Source organism: Anastrepha obliqua, chromosome 2 (genome assembly GCF_027943255.1).
Source record: "Anastrepha obliqua isolate idAnaObli1 chromosome 2, idAnaObli1_1.0, whole genome shotgun sequence".
Lineage (NCBI taxonomy): Eukaryota > Metazoa > Arthropoda > Insecta > Diptera > Tephritidae > Anastrepha > Anastrepha obliqua.
The window spans coordinates 9,306,372-9,331,881 of record NC_072893.1 but is presented as its reverse complement, the minus strand read 5'-3'; positions in this window follow the sequence as shown (position 1 = coordinate 9,331,881).

The following is a 25,510-nucleotide window of genomic DNA, read 5'->3' as shown; positions in this document are numbered from 1 at the left end:
TCAAGGAATTTGGACTTTTAAACACCGAACCACCAAGAATAGATGACAACGATGTTTTTCTCCCAAAGCAGAAAAAATAAATAAAATAAGATGAAAATAAAGGCTTTCTCTCTTAAGTTCCTTCCGCAAATGACGTCCGGCAAGAGACCTCAAAGTCCGAGGTCGAAAATAAAACACCCAGTATTTGTAATTAAAATTATTTTATACTTACTCGCTTTCATAAAACATAACACCGTCACAAGAGAAAAAGCAGTAACAAAATCCTAATTACACCATAAAATATAACGGTGGATATGCTGTTATTTTAATGCTGACAATGCGGAAATAGCACGAGCGACATCAGCGACGTGTTATTTTGCACAAAGGAAGAAGATTTAAAAAAGACGCCACACAAAAATTTTATTCTATTCCAAAAGCAAAGAAAAAAAAAATAAATAAAAGCGACAACGTGCCCCAACAGCACGGAGCGGTGTCCTACTGACAGTGAAACATTCTCGCTTTTAGCATACTTTTAGGCGTATTTCCTTATTTCGCCTTAGTAAAGGAATTTATTAATACTCTTTACGTGATTGAAGTAAATCAAGTAGAATTTAAAAGCCATAAAGTTCGGCTGCGACTTTTTTACGATGATATTTTTTTGTTTTCTTTAAGTGAAACTGGTTGTTAGCTCCAGTTGCGCGGTTTGATAAGGGTTGCTGTAGGCATCGAATGCATAGAAACGTGTCGCAAGTTATTTGGAAATTGAATTTTTTTGCTCTTTCAGCTGCGCTACTTTCTTAACACATATTTTTATTATTACTGATTTACAGTTGAGCTGTCGTAGGTGTCTAGCAGTTTTTGCGCCTAGAAGTGCTTCGCATATTTCGTGACCATCATAATTTTTGGGCTATTTTCTCTCCAGTTTTTGTGATGCTATTTATTGTTGACTGAGGAATTCATCGACGTGGCTTGGAAATCTTTTCGAGCTTATTTTTGTCAATATCACGAGTTTGAGTCATGAATTCATTATCCTTGAATAACATCCGAATCTGCGGCCCAACGATGGTTCGCTCAATTGGCCCGGTAAATCAAAACTCTGGATATGACTGACGCTTGGTGCTAGCTAATGGGCTATCGGCAAACCCTACCAAGACTGGTATTGTGCTCTTCACCAGAAGAAGGAAGCTTAATGGACCCGTTCAAATATCTAGGAGTAGTCCTCGATAGTAACCTCCTTTGAAATTCACACGTTGAAACAAAGACATCTTTGAGAAAATGTGGGGTATTTCTCCTAGCAAGATGCTATGGATCTACACAGCTAAGATAAGACCTATTATCTCCTATGCATCAGTGGTCTGGATGAGTAAACTCTCTTTTGTGGGAGTTAAGAAGACCTTATTGAGACTATAACGCACTGTGGTCATCTGTTGTAACGGAGCATTTTCGACTACCTCAGGCCAGGCACTAGATGTTCTGGTTAGTCTACCACCACTGGATGTTTTCAACCAAGTCTGAAAATATAAAGGTTGCAGGCTGAAACACAATGGGAATTTGTACACCCACTGTCCGGCATTAGTCAACAGAGTAGGCATGGACTTCGATCCAACGATCCTCGCCATGGCCCTTGACTCCATGCCAACCAGAGCCGTGCTTGACAAGAGATACGGTGTGGTGTTGTCCGAAGCTCCACTGTGGTCACACTCAGAAAATGAGCCCGTAAAACACTGTTATCGCATTTTCACGGATGGCTTCAGGATCGAGCATGTCTCCGGCTCTGGGATGTACGTGGAATCCAGTGGGACACTTTGCTCTTGGAATGTACGCATCTGTGTTTCAAGCGGAAGTGTTCAAGAAGCAATGAACTTTGCTGTGGAAAACAGATGGAGAGACAGATTTGTATGTGTCTGCAGCGACAGCAAAGCTCGCCAACCACTTCAAGGGCAGTTGAGTCCTGTAAATATAACTATGTCGGTAGACATAATATCCTGATGCTAATATAGGTTCCGAGACTCGTGGGTATCTGCCCGGTCTTCGCTCGAATCAGGCTTGAAGTCTTTGGCACTGATGTGTTAAGAAGCGATAAGATCTCCTCAAATTTCGTCGGAGGCCGAGTAGATTTAACGAAAATTAAAAAGAGAACCCGAGTGCGATACAATGCACTTAATGTTGTCTGAATGCTGTATTTGCTACTTGTCCCGACAAACAAAAAATCAAAAAAAGAGTACCGGAAGTGTAGGTAAATGTATTATCTCGTATGGCATATGTGCTTAATAATAATGTGGGGCGTAATCAAAAACCTAACTTTCTCTGGATCTAATGCCTGCTTGGCTGCAGGAAAGTTAATACTCCGACAAGAGGGGCGAAAGTCAATATATTCATGAACAGGGGGACAGCTGCAGGGTGGTGTCCTTTCGCCCCTACTTTGGCTAGTTGTTACTGACGAAGTTCTGAAAATGTTAAATAAGGGTCGGGTTAAGGTAATGATATGGTATCAGGACCACTTCCTTTAGTCATGGCTGAGATTTTGGCTGTACTCAATCATTCGACTGAAAGTTGTGGCCTCGGAGTCAACTCTGACAAAACAGAGCTGGCGCTGTTTACCAAAACATATAAACCTCCACAATTTAGACTTCCCAAATTAAACAACCACGTTCTCCCGCTTTCATCGGAAGTTAGGTATCTGGGAGTGATACTTAACGCCAAACTCCATTAGAAGTTACACTTTGAAAATCGGGTAAAGAAGGACAGCAAAGAAGTATGGAAATCTATGGCGAGTATAACCTTCTATTCCTGCAAATCTATGTTCGGCAAAAAAGGAGGACTCAAGCCACGTATTTTGCCGTGAATGTGTACAACGTAGTGGTTCCTCGGAAGGGCTATAATATAACTAAACTGGGGAGCGTGCAAGGGGCTGCATGCATTGGCATCACCAGAGCATGTAAAGCTTGCCCCAGTGCAGTCGTGGATGTTGTTTCGCACTTACTTACGCTGCTCAAACTGCAATCAGGTTAAAGCATCTCTAGAGGCAATCTCTCAAGGGACGTGGTAGCATTTTTAGGCAATTAACACCGTATTTCTCAGAACTTCGGACAGATCTCTCTATACGCAAACTGGAACTTAAGGTTCGTGCTGGGAAATCTTTCCATATAGGCATGAAAAGATCGAGGGGAACTCTTCATCGACGCTTGCACTTCCCTCTTCATTGACGGCTCCAAGATGAATCCAGGTGTCGGAGCTGGGTTTTCTCTTAATCAGCAAATTTATCTATCTCCTTAAAACTGGCGAATAATACTAGTGTTTTTCAGGGAGAAGTCTTTGCGATCCTGCAGGTATGCAAACTACGTGGGGGTGAAGGAGATATTAACAGTTTTTCCAATAGTCAAGGCGCGATCAAGGCTTTGACGACGCCACGGTGCAGAACCCAACTAGTCAACTCCTGGAGGAGATCAAATCCCTTGGGTGTGCACGTAACATCTCTCTGATCTGGGCTCGCGGACAAAGAAGAATTGAGGGGACTAACTTGGTCTCAGAGACCTCCTACGCGGTCATCGGCATCCCCCTGACTGTTGTTAAAGGGGAATTGCACAACGTATTTCTCTGCGAAGCGCAGAAAAAATTCTCTTCTCTTTTTCTTCATGTGCTAATTCGAAAACCCTTTGGCCGCAGTACAAAGAAGTAGGATTCAGAAGGTTCTGACAACTCCATGCAATTTCCAAACTCGTGGTTGGGTCTACCGGTCATTGAACGATCGGCAGTCACGTAGAAAAAGCTGGGTTTACCATTTAACCCTGATGGTAGAATCTGTGGGGACCTCTTAGAGACGGAGACTGTTGAACACTTTCTCTGTAAATGGCCGGGATTGGCAGCTTGATGATTAAGGTCACTGAGTTCTCTCTACTTCGACAGCCTAGGGATATTGTGGAATCTAAATCCATTACATCAACAGCTCTGGCTGGCTTTAGGTATCTGGCTGTCGGAGGTCTAATAATGGTATCATAACGGTGTTTTAGTGCTACTTGGAGAGTGCCACAGTGGTACTTTAACCATTTCACCTACCTACTAAACCTGGACCCATAGGGCTAATTCCAATGAAGGCATTCGGCTTCAGCGTATCAAAGCGCACTTGAATCTATGAATTTTATACTCAAATCTAATTACTTTTTTTTGGCTGCGTACTCCTGCTGAAATAAATTGGATTGGAATTACCCTCTACAATTATGTCTAAATTGCGGTATTTTTTTCGAAAAATGAGATACTTCTCACCCAACCCATCGAGCTTAGCAATCTTAGCTTAAAAGTAAAGTAACATAGCTCAACAATGTCTAAATGGTTTTGCCACTAACTGATTGTAGCCGATATGGTACAACTTTCTACGAATTAGGGATATTTCATTCTGAAGTTCGAAACGAAATAGAAACGGATGTAAACGTGGAATAGATCCTTTACATGGCTTTTTCGGGGGAAACATTTAAATTAGTAGACGAATTTGAGAGCCCTGAGGATGAATTTCAAGATTTTGGAGACTAATCTTTGAAAATGAAATTAAATTACTTACTTACTTACTTAGGTGGCCATAACAACCCGTTACCGAGTTACGGCCGACCTCCCTAGCTCTCTACAGGCGCCTCTGCTCCACGCGCGCCTTCTCCAATTCTGTATACCAAGCGAGCATAGGGTTTCTTCCAGCTGGTCTTTCCACCGGAGCAATGGTCTTCCTCTGCGTCGGCTCCCGTGGACTTCGCCCTCGAACACCTTCTTTGCGGGAGCTTCTTCATCCATACGCTCGACATGCCCATGCGGGCATTGGATGGCGATGCGTTGAACTACGTCAATGTCGGCGTAGAGCTCATACAGCTCGTGGTTCATTCTTGAACGGTAGGGTGAGGTCTCGTGGAGGCTGAACTGACCGACAGTGGGATCGAAGACGGATTCTCGCCCAACCTTTGCGTTGAAGTCCCTGAGTACGATCTTCACGTCGTGGGCTGGACAGCGGTCATATATTTGCTCGAGTCTCGCATAGAAATTGTCTTTGATGGCATCGTCCTTTTCCTCCGTTGGGGCGTGCGCGCAAATCAGGCTTATGTTGAAGAACCGTGCCTTGATACGGTTTGGGGCTAGCCTATCGCTCACAGGTGGGAACCTAGAAACATGGGACCGAAGCCTCCCGCTTACAATAAATCCGCATCCTAATTCGCGCCGCTCCGCATGGCAGCTGTAGTAGACATCGCAGCTTGCTTGCTTAGAGCAGCCTTGTCCTGTCCATCTTATCTCCTGGATGGCGGTGATATCAGCCTTAATTTTTTCGCGGGCTTTCGCCAACTGGATAAAGGCACCTTCCCTATTTAGGGTTCGGACATCCCAGGTGCATATCCGTAAATCGTAGTCCGGTTTTCGTTTGCGATGGTCGTCAACGTTGAGGGGTTCATTATCCGAGGCTATTGCAGTCTTCACTGGTTGTTTTTTGTTTTCCGTGGTGGGTCCCAAACCCAGCGCACAACCCAAATTTAATGTCCTGAGGGGACATTCGTCTCACACATTCGTTCACTGCCCGGTGGGTGCTCAGCAGTTATCCAGGATGGCCAAGGAAAAGACAGGATCAAATCCAGGGGGGGGGTTAAAGCAAGTGACAAGGATAGAGCCCTGGAGTTTGCCATGTTAAACCCAGTCAAGTCCGTTGCCTTGTATTGCTAAATCCCATACATTCCATGAATTTAAATTAAAGTTATTTAATTAACGAATTATTGTAAAATTCCGTTAAATTCAACCCACCCACGCTGATTTGCCCGCTGCAAAATGTAATAGAAACCGCTGCATGTGTTTTCCAACAACAAAAATACAAATTTTCAAAAAACATGCTAAGCCACCATGACAAAACAAAAAAAAAGCAAACAAATAAACTAATTTTCACACGCACAAAGCAAAAAGTTGCCAAGTCAGCCAACCACTGCGCCCACAACTCGCAACTTTATCAAATTTAATATTTTTTTCAGTTCCGATTTTCATTTTTTTTTTTTTTTTTGTGTTTTTGGAATACCTAAAACTCAGTAAAACCAACAAACAAGCAGCAAAGCAGCCATAAATTAACTAAATTTACATGAAAAACAGTCGAAGCTGCGTGAAATAACCGCATAAGCTTGTTTGTCCTTATTGACAAGCGAATGCGCGCGCCCAAAAGTAGACTAACATCACTAGTGTGCAGAGTAAACAGCAGCCAACATAACCGCATGAAAGCTGCCCGTTGAACAGCTGCCAAATTTTGTAATGAATAAAAGTACATTTCGCTGTTGAACATTGAGTAATAATCAGTGGCGGCAGGAGTGGCGCATCGCTGAACCAAAGGACTAACCTGCCACAATACACTGCAGTCGCATGTGTATTGTTGTTTTTGTTAGCTGTTTATGTTGGTTCTGCGCAAATGTGAGCGCAGAGCGTGGGCGCGGAAGGCGTGAAATTGAAATTCGTGAAATTTGAATTTTCAATTGAAATGCGCTCAATCGAATGAATGCAAATTGATGAAATTTTATGGGAAGACAGTAGCTGCATAAATATTTATGCGATTATGTCGTTAGATGGAAATAATTAAAACTTTACTTTTAGAAATGAATTCAATGCGCAAATATACGTTCGTAACTGATTAAATTAATTGTTGTTTTGGTTAAATACGGGTTTTCTGGCAATTATAATTGAAAATTTTCTAGCAGCTCAATAGTAGACCTTTTTCAATTTGGGAATTTCATTGAAAGAATTTGAAAGCTTATTACTTGTATGCGTACTAAGGGGCCCTGCGAAGACACACATACCGCCGGCATCGTGCAGGGGCCTAAAAAGGGCAAAGATTGTCGGTTCCCACCCATAAGAGTCCTGAAGCTAAGATTTAGTCACCTCATTCCCACTTCCTTTTGTATACTAGTTTCTACTTTTCCCCGTCTCTTTCTTCCCTGGGCTAGAGTAAGGTGTCATACCAACCGTGACGCGACTCAACCTGGCTGGGGACCCTTCAAATGGCCCACTCGCAAACGGAGTATATAGAATACTTGTCGACCTTATTTAGCCTTACTTGCATACAGGAGCTACTATGCGAGTGGGCCTTCTCTTGCTTCACACTCGTGGAAAAACACAAAAAACAGCGTCCGCATCTCTTAAAAACCGGAAAGAGGCAACCCCTCCAATTCAGCTTCCGCTTATTCTCAATCTTTGAGCTGTGGCGCTACTAAGGCTTTGTTACGGCCTAACCGTTAGGCTTGACTATTTCCGATCGTTGTCTCAACAGATCGACAGCAGAAACCGCGGAGGGACGTTTTGTCAAACCCTTGCGTCCTTCTAAGCTGGCCTACAAAACGAAGTGGACAGCCTGGCGCATTCAACACAGATTTGCGACAGTAGACGATGACTCATTATCCGAAAAGGATAAGGCCTCATAAACTTGAGCAAAGTCCACCGATTTTGATTGACCTAGCACCACTCGGGTGTCCCAGGAAGACATCGGAGGGCAAGCGCCTAAATGGCAAAGGTCCACTAAGAAACAACATGCGGCTAAAAGGCATAAGGCCGCTAAGCCCTGTGCTCCAGGGCTATCAAATAGCACTGTGATTAAAGGCGATAGGATGTTAACTGTCGTGGATAGAGCGAAGGAGAACTGTAGTGTTCCTAAGGACCAGTAAAAAAAGATTGAGGCTGCTTTGGCCAATGTCCTTCTCAACGTACTAAACGAGCATTCTGGCCCTTCTCCGTCTTGTCGCAGCGCGGGCTGGCACCAAGGTTGCGTCAAATTAGTCAGCTGTGAGGACGAAAGAACCACCAAACTATTCAAGGACGCTATAGAAAAGGTTGGTCAGGTATATTCAGGTGCAAATCTTGAGACTTTAGACTTTGAAAACATCCCGTCTCAACCAAGAGCTCGTGCCTGGGTTCCCAGCATACTAGCCGATATAGCATCCATCTTGCGGATGTTTAAAATTTGCAACCCAAATCTTCTGACGAATAATTGGAAGATCGGAAAAGTTAAGGAAGCAGAGGCGCTTTTAGGCAGGTGATAGGAGAATCAGCACTGAATTCTTGACGCCACTGGATACTTTTATTCTTATATAAAACAAATAGCGACCGCTCATCGCAAAGCTTATGATATGCAACGAACTGCTACACTGGTGTTTCGACAGCTATATTTATATATTTTAAACATTTCAGCGCATTTTAGAGTTTATTGTTCTATAATTTATACGGACAAACGGCACCACCACCAATGTGGCCTAGTGCCCATTTCACACAATCGGCAGATTATGGTCTCAGAGAGATCAACTTTGTTTAAGTGATATCTCAGGCTATAGTGGTCTATAAAGTAGCCAGTCTTTAAGTAGCTAAGGTCCTTAGCCTACTCTGCTGAGCCACTCGAAAATTCCTTTACCCCACGTTAGGTCGGTTATCGCTGACCGATCGAATTGCGCCAGTGTTTAAAGAATTTCTTCCCCTCCCAGTTTCTGAGAAACTCGTTAATGTGGCCTTTTGTAAGTCCACAAACTGGCTCAGGACCAATTAGAGGCACGAAAATCAGCAAACCTTTTTTAGCTAGATGGTCAACAATTTCATTGTCTCCCCATCTCCAATGTCCAGGAACCCAACTTAACAATACAGTTGAAGTTCGCAAAGAAAGCGCAGATAGTTATTTACCATTTTCAGTTTATAGAAGGGCTTTCAAAGCCACCTGACTATCGGAAAGTATGTATGTAAGTGTAAATGGCTTCCTACGGAGACATCGAAAAATGGATATGCTGAAGTGACAGTTCTTGGCCGGATATAAATCTGAGCCGCTTTGGTTAGGTAGAACCGACCGTCGTGAGAACAAAGCTTAGCTTAGCTTTTATTACTTGGTTTTAATAAAAGGTGCTTTTTAAGAGATTGAGAACTTAAAATCATAATACAAAATAGAAATATTATTGCAATGAATTTTTTTTAATTATAATCTGGTAGATAATTTTATGGCAATACTTTTTTGAAAATGACATCCGGCATATGTCCGCCGCAGCTACAAGTTATATGGTCTTTTCGATGAGTCCAATTTTTGACTACTTTTTCCAATAAATCTGAATAATAAACCTGAATGAGCCCAATGAGCAAAAATGCGATACAAACGACTGTCTTTTTTAATATCAGAAAAGAGATGGTGAGTTATTTGGCTCCAAATTTTGCACTTAGTCGAAGGGCAAAGGCCAACAAATTGAGAACGACGATGAATCGACATTTCGGTGTCTTCTTCAACACTTCGTTCTATGAACTTCGCGTACAGATTTATTTCTCTCAAAGTAAATTTCCTAAAAGTGGAAGCGTTATTCTGCCGTTAAACTATTCATGATGACTTATCAAACCTTACTGAACAGAAATACCAATACAGTTTGCCATTCTCAGCTGTCAAGCCATAGCTACGGTAGTTCTCGTGCAGCTAAAGAAACACCCGATATATCTATATTTTTCTACGCTTTTGCGGGTTGTAATCACCACCAGGTTTATGCCTATGAATTGAGACTTTCAGCTATTAGCCCATAGATGTCGCTAATAGTATTTTTAAACCTTCCCAAATGTCTTGTTTATTTCGTCTGTCATCAGTCAACAATATTCAGTTCATTGCTTGTTACGTTTCTTACAACAATGCAATTTTTCGCTCTTAAGAATGTCGAATTTCGTGCTTTCAAACTACGATTTGCGGACATCGAAAAACCACTTGTGAAATGCTGCTCTCCCGGTTCAAAAGGAAGTCTTTTTTGCATCGAATCGTAACGGGTGATGAAAAATGGGTGTATTTCTCCAATCCCAAGCGTAAACGATCGTATGGTCCGCCCGGCCACAAGCCAAAAACAAAGGCCAATCCAAATCGCTTCGGCCGCAAGGCAATGCTGTGTGTTTTCTGAGATCAGCGTGGTATGATTTAGGACGAGCTATTAAAACCAGGTGAAACAGTTGACGGTGCACTCTACCAACGACAATTGACCGATTTGAACAGCGCTATACACCGAAAACGCCCAGAATATGCCGATCGGCGTCACAAAGTAATTTTTCTTGATGACAATGCATCGCCACATGCACCGCCACATCGAACAAGAGCAACCCAGGAATTGGTGGAGACGTACGATTGGGAACCGCTGGTGCATGCGGCTTACTCACCAGACTTGGCGCCTTCCGATTATCATTTGTTTGCATCGATGGGTCACGCACTTTCCGAGCAGCGCTTCAATTCTCACGAAGAAGCCAAAAAAGGGCTCGATGATTGGTTTGCGGCGAAAGACGGCCAATTTTTTTGGCGCGGCTTCCTCAAATTGCCTGAGAGATGGGAAAAAAGTGTCGCTAGCGATGGCTATTATTTTGAAGATTAAATTTGTGACCATTTTTTGTTAATAAACGTTTGAAAATGAAAAGAAGTCTCACTTCATAAGTATACACCTGGTAAACAGTGGGTTTCTGTGCTAATTAGTGCCGAAAAATTCCAACCAGCCATGCAAAGTGGAGTATGTCCCGGAATATGAGTTTTTTAATTTTATTTATTTTTTGCTTGTCTTTTGAATGCCATAATTTGTGGGTTATGCACAAATTAAAAATAAAATCCCACTGTAGAGTAAACGCAATTATATTTCGCAATATTGCCATGGAAATAACAACTGATCGGCTGCTCAGCAGCTTAAGCGCTTTCGAAACACAGAATATAAGCGTAAATAGCGCCATAATCCGCTTTAGCGTAAATGATAAGGTTGACAATAAAAATATATTGAAAGGCAATAAAATGCAGCACTGCATTCAGTAAAAAACACCGAGCTGTTGAATGGCAAAGCAAAAAGTTTTGGTGTGAATGTACAGTAGACTAGGTAGGTAGGTAGGTGAAATGGTTGAAGTGCTAGTCTGGCACTCCTCAAGTAGCACTAAAGCGCCGTTTTGATGTCATTATGAGACCTCCAACAGAAAGATATCTACAGCCAGGCAGAGCGAGCTGTTGATAAAATAGAGGAGATTGATTGGATTTAGGTTGTGGCACTGCCCCAGGCTGTCGAAGAAAGAAGCACCCAGTGACCTTAATCGTCTAGCTGCCAAACCCGGACACTTACAGATAAAATGCTCTACAGTTTCCTTCTCTGAAAGATCCCACAGCTTCTACAATGGGGGTTAAATGGTAACCCTAGCTATTCCGCGGGTGTGCCGATCGTCTAGTGACCGGAAAGCACAGCTACGAGTTTGGAAATCGCATAACGTGGGGTTCCCAGGACTTTCAAGGTCCTCCGTCTATAGTACTGGGGCCAGAGGGTTATCGAAATAGCACATGAAGAAAACGGCAAGAGAATATTTTCTGCATCATGGCGTCGTCAAAGCCTTAATAACGGCTTGACTATAGGAGAAAATGTTAATATCTCCCTCGCTCTCACGTTCGTCAGTTTAAAGGAGATAGATAAATTGGCTGATTTACAGAAACCCCCTGCTCCGACTCCCGACTCCATTTTGGAACCGTCAGTGAAGACAGAGGTGCAAGCTTCGGTGCAGATTTTCCCCTCGATTCAATCCTGCCTATTCGGCACAACCATCAAACTCTAGTTTGCGGATAGAGAGATCTGTTCGAAGTTCGGAGAAATACGGTGTTAATTGCCCGCAAATGCTATCATGCCCCTTGAGAGATTGCCCCCAGAGGCTAATCTCCTTTAAACAGACTAAAACGTTTGGTAAACTATGGTCATAATGCTGCGCCTACGTCACCAGCAGCGAAATTATTTAATGTTATTACTTTTGAAAGTCTCGATATTAGAGGTGAGCGCCACTCTGAATAAGTCAATGAACACAATGTAGGATGTAGCTCTGGCGCAAGCTGTTTGGTGTGTTCCCGCTTTTAGAAAGCTGATACCCGTTTGACCCAAACGTTTCCATACCTCAGCTGATATGTTGTCCGGCCCTGATGCTTTATCATTTGCGATTCTAGATAGCGCTTGATCTACCTTTTCGGCTGTTATTTGCGGGATAGGGCCCTCGAAGTACGGTAATTTTTAAATTTCTTTACTTGGCTATTCTTCATTGAGCAATTCATTGAAGTATTTCTGCCGTCTGTCTCTAATAAATTTGGTAGTTTGTATTTCCATGGTGCCTTTGTGCTTAAATTTTACAATTTTCAAGACTCCTTCATCATTAATTTCGGCTGCGAGATGCTGCGAAATGCTGTGGTACCAGCTTACGATTGTGCAACTGCCTTCTTTGTTTCTTTTTTATTATAAATTTTATAGGAGTTTTTCGAATTTTGGAAACTTCGAAATTTATGAGATTTAGATATGGTGTGACCGACGCCTGTATGAAATTAATTTGACAAAATAAAATGCTGTACGGAGTCCTTGTCGGGTGGAACTCGCATAAAGGATGGCATCCGTTAAAAAGCTGGAGAAGATCCAAAAGTCTGACCACATTAGAATCAGTGGAGCGCTTCGGAACACTCCTGCTCTAGCACTCCGGAATCATTGCACACCCACGCTAGGTCCGAGCGGAACTTTTTCCACTCATATTCCCTCAAGGGAAGAGTGGGCGCGGTGAAGAATTGGTGGGGGAATATTTGGCGAGGAGCTCCCCATCAAGCCCAATTTTAAGCTTCCGGTCCACTGTAGTGTTTTCCAAGTTACGTCCACCGCAATTAGGAAAGCAGTGGATCAGTTGCTTGCTTCTGTAATTACTGCAAAGGATGCAAATATCTACTCCAACAACCAAACTGTAATTAGGGCCTTGGGTTCGTTGTTTATGCGTTCGAAATTAGTCGGGGAATGCCCTCTCGTATGCATTCGAATACTTCAATATTAGGCTCATGTGGGTTCCCGGTCACAGCGGCATAAGGGAAACTGCTGGGCTGATGAGCTGGCCAAGCGGGAGACCCAGGAGATGGTTTCAACGCAAAATCAGAGGATTGGAGTTCCCTGCAATCTGCTACTTGAAAGATTGATTTCGCGCGAACTCAGCGAGCGCTGGGCTAGTGCGAAAACTTGCAAAGTCGCGAGATCCTTCAGCCCCCGGGTAGATCGGGGAAGCTCGAGGAAACTTCTAAGGTTTAGAAAGCTACAGCTCTTGAATTTGGTAGACATCCTTACCGGACATTTTCCGTTAGATGTGCATGCGGTGAGGCTTGGGATTGCTTCAAGTATTTTCTAAAGAAGCTGTCTGAAAGACGAGGTGGAATCATCTCAGCCCCTTCTTCTCAGCTTCACTGCTCTTGTCGGGTAAAGACTTAGACATCTGGGCTCTCACTTTTTTGCTACACCAGTGCATATTTCGGGTTTTAATCTTACACGTGTGGTGAAATTCATCAGTAGTTTGAAACGGTTAATGCGAACGTAAATCGCCACTCTGGGTTCTCATCCTCTAATCCTGCTCTGTTCCTTTCCTTCTTCTTTTCCCTTCCCCTCCCCCTGTAAGGTATCCCAACTTAGCGCCCAGAGCTTTGAGGATGCGGCAGAAATTGAGCAAATTTGGCTGGCAAGGTTTGTTACATACTTATATGTATATCTCAATTTATTGGTCTAGCAAACTCAGAGTCAGTCATTTATATCAGTCGCTTGGACCGAACTAAAGCTGAACTCACTAGGAGCCCCTAAATTGCATTTGAACAAATTTTTCATTTAGAAAACTCAGCTGTCTTAAGCCGATGCAAAATGTTCCTGGTAGATTAGAAGTAAAAGTAAGTCCATAAAAGAAGCTTAATTCTGTCGCAAGACAAAACAGACTTGTATTTATATGGGTTCCGGAACACTCCGGTGTTCAAAGAAACGAAATTGCCGACGAATTGGCCAACCGTGAATCAGCGGTGCCCCCACAGAGGCCAGAGCCAATAATCGGAATCAGTTCCGCAGGAATCAAGCATTGGATCAGCGATTATGTAGGCAATCTATATTAAGAGCGATAGTCCGGTCTAGAACGCTGCAGAACTGCAAAGTGTTTTGTGACAAGTCCGAACAGAAAACTGTCAAACTTTCTACTAGAACTTAGAAGGAAAGACATTCGGTTGATGGTCGGCATCATCACAGGACACAACCCATGGGGTCAACATATGACCACCATTGGAATCATCGAGGACCCGGTATGCCTGTCATGCTTAGAGGAAGCGGATAGCACTGAGCACTTTCTCTCTGAGTGTCCTGCCTTTGCTAGAGCACGGCTACTCTAAAACTGGAGGATATTTACAGATTTGCCAAAGAATCTGGAAAATTCTCTCTTTCTCTGTCTCTATTCTTTCCTATCTCTTTTTCTGATACCTTTCTCCTTCTTTCCTTGACTATCCACCCCCTTTCCAGAGCTTTAAATACAATGAACTTTTTAGCCTGAGTGTTTTAGGAGCCACCAAATCTGCTGGTGCTCCTTGGCTCGACCTTTTCAAATTTCAATTTTCACGTCCATAAAATCGTCACATATTTTGAATGAAAAAATCGATTAAAAAATTAAAAAAAATGTATATTAATTTCTTCAGAATATGTTGAGGAGCCTTTCAGACTACCGGAGTCTAATTTCTGTACTAAGTTCATTAAAAATGAATCTGCGTTCTCGGTATCTACATAAACTGAAAACTAATGCATGCAACTTAATTTTTATAAGCTTTTCTTTTACTTTATTTGAATCTTATCAATTCTAGAAATGACATCACGATGATTCGCGAAATTTCCTTGGAATAAAGCTGGACTAACTTATGACGTGCTAACTCGCCGCAGACCGTAACTGGTATCCGCGAAGATCCTGCAGCTCGCTGTAAACTTTTTATTCACCTACAGCAACACTTGTTGTGCGCACTTTCTTGCAACGTTCGCATGCCAACTGCGTGCCACTGCAGACAGTCACGATTCGCGAGCAGTAACGATGCTCACCAGGATAGCAAAAGCATTGCAGCAACCCGTTTGTTTACATACATTCTTCTAAAATTATCATGTCGCAAGCAACAGTGGCACAAATGAGAATAGTGGCAGATATGGGAGCAACAGTTGAATTACTAGCCGCGGTACTTTGTTTCATATCTGAAGGGGTGTGTACAAAAGCATATACAAACCAACTCTTACACACACAGGCATGCATACTTTTAAGTGAGCCAAATACGTGTGGACTTTATTTATTTGATTTTGAACACAGTTGCATGATTAATTTTTGAACACAGTTGCATGCAACACTCAAATAAATTACGCGAAGATGTCAGCGAACGAAATGAGATAGCAAATTAAGCAACAAAAAAATTTAGAAATTAGTAGAAAAAATGTATTTTAATATAACTTAAAATAACTTAAGCTAATGTGAAATTCCGCAAAATTCCATGCGATCTTTGAAACTTTCAAAATCATGCAGTGAATATTAGTATTCTGGAGATTACTTTGAAGCCGTGGGCAGACAAACATTTCGGTGGCTGACCATGGACGTTTCAATAGGACTCACACCGTCTCGCAAAGCTCGGGCCATTTGGAGAGCCATTTTGGAGAGCAGAGTCCGAACTAAAAGATTCACCAGTCTCGAGGCGCTTAAAAAGCCATTGTCTGCGAGTGGGCCAAAATACCTGCAAGTCACATTCGGGCAGTTTTCGATTTGTATCTGGGCCGTCTCAAGGACATAGTCAAGGCAAAAGATGGTCATATCGAGCAAAAGTAAATTGATTCTTAATTTTGATTATTTTCACACATTTTTTACTTTGAACTGAATAAAAATAAGTTTCCAAACTAAATTGATGGCTCTTTTAATTGGTTACACTTCGAGTGCCGGACCCTGTATACTCTGGTCTTCCGTTGTTTCAACGAATTCGGGTAGAAGAAAACCTGCCAAAAGAGTGGAAGGAATCAATAATTGTAAATATCTCACAAATGTTCAGACTGGCGCCAAATGTCGATCCTACCAGCTGTAACTAAAATGCTTAATCTCGTTATATTTTCCCGAGTTGTAGACGCACCTGATGCCACCATTGCAAAAAAATCAAGCCGACTTTCATCGTTATAATTCTTGTATCGCTCACATCAGTAAAATGCGCATTATCACGTAACATTTTGCATGTGTTTTATTGACTATAGTAAAGCCTTTGATGTGCTTAGGAGACACGCGGTATGGGCCGCACTGGAAGCTCGCGGTATTCTACCAAAACTTACCAACATAATAAAAAGCTCATACAACGGAGCCACCCAAGACAGCTGAACCAGCGCTTTCAGACAGTTCCCGGTGTTAAGCAGGGCTGCGCTCTCTCTCCGCTTTTATTTATAGTCACTGTCGATATGATCTTCGAATGTTGTGATTTCGCCAAACCTGGTACAATGGAAACTAAATTAAAAGTTTGGAAGTTTCGCTTATGCGGATAACATAGTTTTGTTGCCCGCTAGCCACAACGAAATGCAAAGTATGTTAAACATCATTTAAGCTGTTTCCCACAAAGTTGGCCTAAAAATCAATACACAAAAAATCGAAAACTATGCGCTCTAGCACTAAAAATGTGCAACCTAAGCAGGCCTACGCTTCTCTTTCGAGAGTATGGAACTGCTCCACAATTAATCGAACGACAAAATTGAAATTTTCTAACGCTTGTGTAAAAAGAGTACTCCTTTACGCTAGCGAGACGTGGCACACAACAAAAACCATTGTACACAAGGCACAATGTTTTATCAATCCCTGCCTACGCAGAATAATGAGAGTTTTCTGGCCACGAACGATTTCAAATCAAAACCTATGGGAAATCACGAAACCAAAAGGCATGGGTAACGACATTAAGCGCAAGAAATACAAGTGGATCGGGCACACGTTTAGAGAGGACGCAAACAACATTGCACATTGGCCCTGGAAGTGACGTCCAAAATAAACAAGACTAAGCTAAAATTGAAACGACAGGAGGTTTGTTCTGATAACTTCGAGTTTAAAATAAAAAAAAATAAATAATTGGCGCGTACACTTCTGTTAGGTGTTAGGCCGAGCTCCTCCTCCTATTTGTGGTGTACGTCTTGATGTTGTTCCACAAATGGAGAGACCTACAGTTTCAAGCTGACTCCGAACGGCAGATATTTTTGTGAGGATCTTTTTCATGGCAGAAATACACTCGGAGGTTTGCCATTGCCTGCCGAGGGGCAACCGCTATTAGAAAAATGTTTTTCTTAATTTTAGTGTTTTCACCGAGATTCGAACCAACGACCTCTCTGTGAATTCGGAATGGTAATCACGCACCAACCCATTCGGCTACGGCGGCTGGCTTCGAGTTTATTTATTCAAAATAGTTCCCTCTGGCCTTGACATATTGTTTTGAGCGATCTAAAAGCTTTTCAAAAGAGTGTTTCAGGTCACGGACCGGAATCCGGAATGTCCCTCGGTACAAGCCTTTTGGATGGACTCTACGGACGCAAAACGATTTCCTTTCATGACCAAATGCAATCTTCCGAATAAGCAGAAGTCACACAAAACCATATCAGTCGAACATGGTCAGTGAATGCGTTTTCTAGTCAAAAAATCGGTCACATGGGTGGATCGATGAGACGATGCATTATCGTGCAATAAGCGCCAGCTTCCTCCTTCGCGGTATTCAGGGCGAATTCGACGAATGCGATGCAACAAACGATGCGATTCCAAACGCCAAGATAGAAACTGGTTATGAACGATTTGGCCCCTTTGCCCAAACTCCTTGTGGACAATGCCCTGGTAATCGTAAAAACAAATCAGCATCGACTTGATTTTTGACTTCTCCAAACACATTTTTTTGGGTGGTGGCTCGTCTGAGGCCTTCCATTCGGCACTTTCACGCTTAGTTTCAGGTTCATGTTGGAAGCACCACTTTTCATCACCATTTACAATCTTGTAAAGGAAGTTCTCGTCGGAAGTTTTCTCGCCTCTTTAAAGAGGTCTTTCGAATGTTGAATTCTGAGTAATTTTTGGTCCTCAGTTAACTTGTGCGGAATGAAACGTGCACAGACCTTTCGTGAGCCCAAATGATCAGTTAAAATGCTATAAATCGATGTTTTATTCAACTCCGATTCCATGAATTTCAATGATGATTTTAGTTCATTTTTGATAAATTTGCGAACAATTTCAATGGAGTTTTCGATGATTACAGATTTTGGGCGGCCCGTATGTTCATTGTCATTTATGTCCTCACAACCATCTCTGAAACGTGTAAACCACTCATGAACTCTGGCACGAGATAGACAATCATCGTCATAAACTTTTTTCATCAATTCAAATGTCTCGGTATACGTTTTACCGATTTTAAAACAAAATTTCATATTAGCGTTTTGTTCGAAACTCATTTTTGTACCGATGAAACAAACATACTGACACTTTAGACGCAATAACTTCGCTGAACCGAATGTCACCAAGCTTTCAGTGGAAGTCAGCTAGAGATGTAACTTCCAACGCACTAACTCATTAAAAAGATAGTACCATCAAAAACATCTTTATGACTCCAGTCTTGTTTATTTTGGACCTCGTCTTGTACATCAGCTTTCTCTTGAGTAATTTGGAGCGTACTGCCCAGTCTAGCTAACTCATCCGCCTTACAGTTCATCAATGTAACGGATATTTAAAAAGCGGGTATTCTTAATTGTTCATTACACTCTACCACAGTTTTTGAAGCGAGTTGCAATGCTTGAAGCGAATTCAGAGCTGCCTGACTATCGAAATATATATAGATATTTTAGACTGTAACTGTGTCGTTATATAGCGCTAAAAGACCCTTTTTAATCGCCAGACTTCAGCTTGGAATACGCTGTAATAATCAGGTAATATGAGATATGCTGAGGCCTATAGTATCTGAATAGACACCGCCTCCCGCTTGATCGTTAAGGCCTTCACTTCATTTAAAATGGTGTTTTTTGGGTGTTTCTTTAAAAGCTTGTAAAATGGAAACACAAAAATATTTGTTAATTTGTTTCGAATATTTTATTTTTTGATCCATTGTTAAAAAATAAGAATTTTTTTTTTGGCACACGAGGTCTGTGTAAAAAGTTGTGAGTCTTAAAAAAATGGTCTTCCCAAAACAACTCTGTCGCTGGCGATACGAATCCCGGGACTGACATGTGTCTGAAATCAAAAAGGCGAAAAGGTTGAGTATGAACTACGATCTTTAAAAAAAAAGTTACAAAATGGCGGGCATTCAAAGATAAAAACCTATTTTTTGACTTTAAAGGCTCGAAAAAAATACTTAAATTCTTTTTCCAAATGATCGTAGTTCACACGATAACGACATCAATTTTACGTCATTTAAATTTTATTTCATCAAAATAGGTTCAGTAGAACCGGGTATATCTGCGCCCATTGTCCATTTGAAAACCATTTTTCTAAAGGCTGACAACTTTTTGAACAAACTTCCTGAACGAACTGCCCAAAAACATAATTTTCATTTTTTAACAATAGATCGAAAAATAAAATACTAATGAATCCATACTGGCATATTTTTTAGACCTCATCTTGCTCTCCAAAATGGACTAGATGGAATGGACGGATTTGCGTCTGGCGAATTCAAAAGCCATTGTGTGGACGAAATGAAGTGTGGAACATGATTTGTTAACCATTCTCGGTTCACACGAGCTTTATGAGACGGTGCCGAGTCCTGTTGGAACGTCCATGGTCTACGACCGAAATGTTTGCGTGTCCATGGCTCTAACGCAGTCACTTTGAGGTGACTGAGCTCACGAACAATGGCTGGTTGTGATTTTCCAGTCAAATATAACGCAATCACACTATTGCGTTTGAATTCCATCACAGAAAAAAAAATTCAACAAAACTGAGACGCAAATGCTTTTGATGGCTTATAAACAATATATTGAACTGTCATTAGAACAATTTCGACGTTGATGTCATGAGCTGTTTTACAGATAGAAGCAGTGTGAAGTTGGTAACACTTCATATCGTTCACCCTGTATATTAGGATACTGACTCCATTTTGATAAAATACTAAACCATTTTCCCAGTTCTCTCTAGATGGAAATTTGATTGTATAAAGCCTGTCAAGATGTAAATCCACCCAGTCGCAAAAGTCGGTGATAACCGGAATGAAGGCAAACAGCCTGAGAATACGCGAATGCCCCTTGTTATTCGTTTTAAGCATAGAAGATTGATTATTTGAAACTTAGGGCCGCTTTAACGGCTGATTATTTATAAAACCAGTCAATAATCGGCAATAAATGCAACATGAAATTTAACGCTAATGTTGGTGTTGGTCACAGAACCCCGCTAATACAAAGGTTAGCTGCTCTTTGAATGTTGTTTAGGTGCTTGATCGAAGATAAATTCTCAAGAGTTGAGCACCAGACCAGAACTTCGTATGTAGTATATATGTATGTATGTATCTACATGTAAGTATTAGTTAAACTTTCATCTTTGTTAACCCACCAAGCAAATATTTCTTTGTATGCTTGGCAAATTTGCAGTCAAAGAACATTCAGAATCTGCAGAATTTCAAAAAAAAATTCGCGGTGTTTATTACAACTGGGGAGCCAAACGAGCGCAGCTGGGAACCCGAGCTTTTGTTCAAAATAAATGAACCATTCAAACTGTGTATCTAATTTGAATTTAGAAAAAAGAAAATTGAGCTTGAAATACTTTACAGTTGATTCGAATGCAGGAAAGGCAGCTCACAGCCAAAATATACTGGTAATTGTGGATGGGTTATGCATTTGAAAAATATGTTGCAATGCAAAGTTTCCAATATGCCGCTTTGTGAGTCGAAATATGCAGTCATGTAATATAGCAGCAGGATGTTCAATTAAGCGGGCATCCCGGATTCATATTTGCTCATACAAATATTTGCCATTTGTGGTAGTTTGTGTCAATAAATAAGGAAAGCGAAACACAAAGGAGAACTTGAGACAAACAATGCCGCATCTGCCGTCGTGTTATGCAGATTCCTCGTTCATTAGGCTCATATTTGCATGCAACCTGCCAAAATTGTTGATTGCTGCAAACTGATACGGAAGTTGTGGCAAATTTTCAGGCTATGCAGATAAAGTAATAGAAGTAGGTGGTTTTTGTTGCCCAAATGGTGCAAAATAGACTATAGTCCTTTCAATCTCTCTCCTCCTCCTCTCTCTCTCTCTCTCTCTCTCTTTTGAATGTTTTTTAGTCAACTATATTTTGCAAATGAATACACTTACACCTTAACACACTTCTGCATACAAGAAATGGTAAGACATGGAAAAAGTGGAAACTGATGTAAACACTGCGATGCTACGTCGACGTAGGCATACTTTTCTAGTTACAGTAAACACTATTTCTTTGGGACATTAAAACCGGGTTCAGGGTTGTTGTAATAAATTTGGTGCACTGAGAGAACGGGAAATATTTAACATTGATAGTTAGAAATTTTTATTTTTTTTTGCAGGATAAAAAAAGTTGTTTAAAATGATATAACTAAAATATTAGATTAGATTAGATTAGATTTGTGGGGGGGTTGGACAAGTCCAAGCACTCAGTCAAGAGACCACTGTATGTACTACATTGCCAATATTCGACGGACCCATCTGGCAACCCTGTATCTTTTGACAGAGACGTCAGATCGCTTAATGACATACCGCGTTGGATGCGTCAGTCGAAGCAGATTTTTACCACGGAACAGTACACGCCACACGAGCGCTCCCAAATTGTTGAAATTTACATTCAACAAAAGAAGTCAATTGTGAAAACTCAACGTGCGTATAAAAATTAAATAATGTGAAAAGTGCGCCTTTTAAGAACACCATTGAACGTTTGTACGAAAGATTTTCGACTGGTGATGCTCTTTCTAATCCAAAGAGGCCAAATCAAAACCGACCAAGGACATCCCACAATTGCCGTTCTCAGCAGTTGGGCATTGCTCGGACCACTTTACAACGAATTATCCGCATTGATTTGCATTCATTCCCGTATAAGATTCAATTGACGCAAAGATTGTTGCATGCGGGCAAGCCTCGTCGATTGGAATGGGCCCAAAGAGTCATCGAAATCCGTTGGGTCCGTCGAATATGGCCAACCCGTATACCCGGATAGATTTCAGTACAAAGAATAGAGAGAAAGGAAAGATAAAATGTGGGTGGTAAGACGGAAAAATTAGTTTGAAGTCACTCTTCCACAAACCTCTTAGATTCATTGATGAATCTTAAGAGATCCGGAACAGGAAGAGTATGAACTTTATCCATACTCAGTATATCGCAACCCAATACCCCAAGTCTGATTCTTGAAAACGCCGAACAGCTACAGAGAAAATGCTCTGCAGTGTCGTCTTTCTCAAGACAGGGTAGGTATATCCGGCTGTCTACGACCTCCATGACCATCATATGCTGACCACAGGTGTTGTGCCCTGTGATTACACCCACCAGTACTCTCAGGTTGGGCGAAGCACATGGAAAGACAGTGTTCTCTGCCCAGCTTGTGAAGAGGAGGATAAGACGGCGGACCACTTTCTGTGGCACCAGAAGATCTACTCAGATTTCTTCGGAGGTCGGGTAGATTTAAAGAAAATTAAAAGGGAAACCAAGTGAAGTACAATGGACTGCACTTGCTAGTTGTAACGACACAAAAAAACAAAACAAAAAACCAATGCCCAGTTGTGCTGAGTTTTAGGAGAAAGTTCGCTATTTTTCTGTTTGGTTCTTTCACAAAGCACTTGGCTACTCTGCACGAGTTCAACCCGGACCAACGTCCTCTATGGGTAGACTTCATGAAGTCGCCTATGAATAGCTGAATCGATGCAGATTTGACAACTAGAATGGGTTCAGGGCCTAGTGGCATACTTGCAGAGCCTTCATTAGCCAGTTTATCAGCAAGCTCGCTCCCTGTAATACCACAATATTCAGGCATCATCACTGGTTTTGGATCCGTCGGTGTAGAAAGTGTGCTGATATCCCGTTAGTAAGTTCGCTGGACTTAGCCATTGATATATACCTAGGATCAAAACATCATACCTCCTACCGAAGCTAACAAAATGCACGCGATTGTCCACTGACATCGAGAACAGTGTGCACTGCTCCGACAACTGGTGGTATATTTGACAGTGGCCAGTGCTTTCTTCATTTCCCCAGACTCCGTTTAACTGGAACCTGTACGACGCCTTCATCGCTTCCTTTCAAATTTGAAAATCTAATTTGGAAGTTCAGAATGGCATTAAGGGCATCACCAGATGTTGTACTCATAGCACCTGTGATACCCAAGCACACACACACTTCTCTGTAGTCTATTTAGGAGTTTCGCTCTGGAATTAACCATTGTAACATTGTAACCAAAACATAGTTTTATAAAAATTAATTTATGATTAAGTCCAGCAATCGCAGAAAGCCTTCTGTGCTATATAAAAGTGTAGAAACAGTTGGAGAAATCTTCATTTACTCCGATAGTCAGACAGCTTTGAAATCGCTTCAATCATGGAAACACTCGTCTGAGGCAGTAAAAGAGTATTACAATCACTTGCGCAGTATTTTTCTATTAATCTATTCTGGGTGCCATGACATAGTAACATTTTAGGTAGTTAGCTAGATTGGGTTCCTCTATCAAAATTGGCCAGAACAAGGTCGACATACCCATGTCTTTTAATAGACAGACACATCATTACTGTTGCTAATTCCAACAGGTAAACACCTGCGCTATCAGTCGACAAACGTGGACCGCGTAGGAAATGGGCCGCACTAAGAGTGTACTTACATTAAGTAGGAAAGACTTACCTAAGAATCGTAGTGGGTGTACTATCTGGGCACTGTCTAATAGGAAGACATGGCAGTCGATTAGGGCGACTATTGCGGAAACTTTCAGGCTATAGAAGAGGAAGAGATAGTCGAACACCTTCTATGCAGGCGCATGAATCTGTGTAGCATACAATTGAGATGTTCGGTCTTGCTTTTCTGGACAACATTGCGGATGTTGCAAATCTCAAACTAGCTAGCATAGCCAGCTTTTTAAAAGCCACACAATAGTTTCAAGAAGACCAAGTAGAGTAAAGGCAGGATAGTTCTGGTGGTATCACAAGCGGCCTCTAACTGGTATAGGTGCGGCGAAGGACAGCTACTTAACCTAACCGAACCTAACTACGGCTCTAATGAACACCTCTTAATTGTCCAATGGGGTTCAATTGAATTGGGGGGGCATTGAATTTTTCCGAAAAGGACTTTCCCATATTTGAGATGCATATACAGTCTGTGTCAGAAGAAAAGAACCGGTTTTTTTTCTTGTAACTTCAAGATATATTTCATTCTGCTTTTTGCTGCATAAAAGTCCCACTCAAGGGCTACGACGCCAGTGCTAACTCAGGTTAGTGTCATTCGAAACTTTCAACCAAACTGCAACCAAACAAAAATGAGTGATAAGTACACGAAGCGTTTTGAGGCGGTATGTTTATGGACGCATTCCCAAAGGCCGAAATTATCTTACGCCGCAGCTGCAAAAGTAATTAAAAAATCAAAACAGTTTGTTACGATGTGAAATGAGGTGTATAAGGTGTTGATGACTTGTCCGAACGCGGCTTGAAGCGAGTGACGACAAAAATGCACGATGAAATGATCATCCAACTTTTTAAGCGGGACCCTTCTTTGTGACTACGATCAGGTCTTGCTAAAAAGGGAATACATGTGAATATCAGCACCATGGAACGTCGACTGAAGCAGGAGAAAATATCCGTCCTGACTGACATAAATGTTTTTATAAGTTAGGATTAAACAACTGGAATGGGTTGGTGCGAGTCTAACACTACTGGAGAGTGCGTAGGTTCGAATTTCCGTGCATGAACATCAAATAATAGAAAAAGTTTTGTCTAATAGCAGTCGCCCCTCGCAAGCTTCCGAGAGTATTTCTGCCATGAAAAAACTCTGAATAAAAAGCTATCTGCCGTTCGGAGGAGACGTAAATACTACCTCCGTTTGTCGGAGAACGCACACGGAGTATTTATATCAAATATGTTAGACAAAAAAGAAGTTTTAAAATAAAAATTATTTTGTGCAGTGTTCCCACATAATTCTTACAATTAATTTTCAAATAAAATAATACGTTGTTGGCATCTAATATAAATTTTTAAATGATTTTTCAAACAAAATGCCATCTCAAGGAATGTTTATGAGAAATTTCATTTTAAATATATTTTTATAAGGCGTTACTATATTATTTTTAAAATTATCGTACCTGTAAAACGCTCGCTGCACGAATATTTATTTGAAATATGTTTAAAAGACAAATGTTTTAAATTAAATATATTTTTGTAAAATGCTCTTCCAACAAGTATTTGTATGACATATGGTCGAAACAAAAAAAAATTTAATTTAAGAATATTTTTGTATAGCGTTGCCATACAGTTTTTAAAACTATTTTTTAAGTAAAATGCGCTCTCAAGGAATATTTGTGTAAAATTTGGTGAATAGAGGAAAAGATTTTTAATTAAAAAAAAATTGTGGTGTTGCCACCTAATTTTTAAAATTGTTTTTCAAGTGAAATACTCTCTCAAGGAATACTTGTGAAAAATGTGGTCAATAGAGAGAAATACTTTTAATTAAAAAAAATTTGGCGTTGCCACCTGATTTTTAAAAATTATTTTTCGTGTGAAATGTCCTCTCAAGGAATATTTATGTCAAGTATGTTTAAAAAAACC